A 2881-nucleotide genomic window follows, 5' to 3' on the forward strand; every position below is an offset into this window, starting at 1 on the left:
GAAAAAGCTCTATTACTATTGCGTAACATCAACTTCATTAATTCACATAATATTTTATCATGCATAAATAAAAACAATTATTTTTACTGTTATTACTAATTATCGATAGTAATAATATGTATTTCAGTAAACACCAAAGAACGGTCTGTAAGGTTAACGCTCTAGAATTAGAAAGAGTAAGTTTTATTTTTTTAAATGTGTTAGACATGAAACAAAAGTAAATTTTTTTAAATGAAGGGTCGGAAGGTCAGGATCTAAAATGTTGAGGTCCTCAAGAACTCCCTGTATTATGAATAGATGACTTTTATACCAATTTGATTAACATGTTGCATCCATATTTTATATTTTAGAAAACTTAAAACATATGTATTTTTGAATTGTTAACTTAGTGTTCTCTATTCGACTCCTTTATTATCTGTATGTATTTGGTCAATGGATGTATATAATTTTTTTCATTGGTTGGAAACTTGAAAAAGTTTGACTTTGTTTTGTAGACATGGAAGAGGACCAGCAAGAAACAGAAAGAGTTAATAAATCGAAATAAGTCTTATAGTTCTTACGAGTTCTTAAGTTTTAGTCTAGTTTTAAGCTATTAATGCAAAAGCTTACCCTTTAAGAATCATGTCAAATAACCTTAACGAAAAAGAACAAGGTGACAAAGCAAGAAATAACTGCCAGTTTAGAAGCGTTCGAGGAAATTCTAGATTTTGGGTCTTCGATGTTTATAATTTAAAGTTCATTTCTTTGCATCCAACTCTTAAAACTAGCACAATGCATCAATATTTTCACAGCTTCCAAAAGTTCGTTTGAGAATCAAGTGTCCCGGGTACTAGTTTTATTCCTACGCTAAAACCTTTGAAAAAATCTGAAAGAACTTGCTCGACATAAGAAGCATAGTTACACGTTGTAAACATCCGCTTCTGCATTAAGTTTCTAAATAGTTCCTTGTACAATTCTACTACTTATCTTTTATGGGACAAATTTTGATGCTTCAAAAGTCAAACCTAGCTCGATTAAAACCCAAACACTTTCCATGTTATTTTAAATCCTTTTTAAATTTAGTGGAATTGTATGTTTAATGTTGTCTGGTTTGGTTAGAATTTGATAAAATCTTGATTCTTATTTTTGACTTTTTACCTTTCAAGAAATTTCTGAAGTTTGTATGTTATGTACATGGTATGGGGTTTTAACCTTATTATGATATAATGACTTAAGAAATAGTGACGATTAAAAGAAAGATTTATTAAAAAGATTCAGAATCATTCAGAAGCTTGTTATAATGATAAGCGTTATGGATTGCACATAGATGATCACTAGAGGAACTGGCAAGTTCTTGCGGTAGTGGATGGTGAATGTACTGGAATCATTGCAAAAGAAGAAATAAAAGATGTTCAATATTTCTATTTTTATTACTCAAAGCCATGGCAATAGTTTGTCAAGAAGAAGTCAAAGCCTCAAAAAGAGAGAATAGATACTTTGGAGAAAGAAAATTTCTGAAAGACGATTTGATGAAAAACAATTTTTGTAATTATTCAGTTTGAGTCGTGAATCGCCATACTATATTGCTTAAAAAAGCACCACCTTACCAAATTTGATACAACCATGGGTTTCAAAGAACATAGAAAGTCCAAACCACAGCACAGACAACCCAAGACTTTAAAAACACGCAACAAGTTTTTTTTTTAAAAAGCTTTACCAAAGAAGACTCTAGAAGGCGATCATAAATCGATTGCGATTTTCTCATACAAAATGCGTTCACAATACCAGCAGTTTCAAAGGTTAGATAAGGCCAGTCTCTAATTAAATTGTTGAGCTAAAAGACCTAATCGGAAACTTAGATTTTTCTAAAAAAGCGATGCATTGTGGGATTGTTTCGAGTGTATTACAAAATAATTCCCTCGAGGAATTCCTAAGAGATTTCTATTGTGATACACTTGAAACAATCCCACAATGCATCATTTTTTAGGAAAATAAAAAACTCCGATAAGATCTATTGTTTGGAAATGAAATAAATCGTTCATCTGAAAAAGTTCGCAGATAATGTGGAAATTGTAGTTTTTAACTTAAGATTTGAGTTCGTTCGACCTTTGTGTCATCGATATAAAAATTTGAAGATATTTGTTCAAATGCTTTAAAACCTTAACTTTTAACACCTTTAAACATTGAAATATTAAACCAGCTTTTCCTTAACTGTTAATGGCCCAGGACACCTGTTAGCGGAGTGATCGCTTTCAAATTTCCATAATTTATCTAAATCTTAGTTCATTCTATCCCGTAAAAAGCTCAATGTGACTGTAATGTTTAGACTGATGTAGAAATTTAATGAATAATATTATGACCCAAACATGGTGGGCAAAAAAGGTTTCTCATCAAATTACACTCCGTCTGGTCGGGGTCCGTGATACATAATATCATTATTTCCCATATTCAAAATATCTAAACACTTAGAAATTCCAAACAATATAGAATTAATAAAAAATATTCAGACCGACATCGTGGTATTGACTGCGTGATTTAAACTTCCAACATTGTCTTTTTGGTTTCAGTATTCATTTTTCGTAACGGTAAATGGAAACAAAATTCAAGTTTAAAAACAGCAACCTAGAAAGAAGAATTTGAATTCAATTTTTCTTGTCATATAATGTTAAGAGGTATTCCTTCCAAAATCTTCCATTTTTTATCAACGAAGTATCTTTAGGGATGAAAAGCCCTATGTCCCGTGTTTCAAGATTGGGCCAGGATAGTTCAATCAGTGATAGATTGAGAAATAGACGTTTTGTTCATAATTTTTAGTCAGTTGATATTTTACAGACCAGATTATTAAAGAAACTTTTAGAATGAATCCGGTTATAGACTTTTCATTGACCTTGTTGTTTTAAAG

Source organism: Clytia hemisphaerica, unplaced genomic scaffold (genome assembly GCF_902728285.1).
Source record: "Clytia hemisphaerica strain Z4C2 unplaced genomic scaffold, Clytia hemisphaerica genome assembly, whole genome shotgun sequence".
In the NCBI taxonomy this organism is placed as follows: Eukaryota; Metazoa; Cnidaria; class Hydrozoa; order Leptothecata; family Clytiidae; genus Clytia; species Clytia hemisphaerica.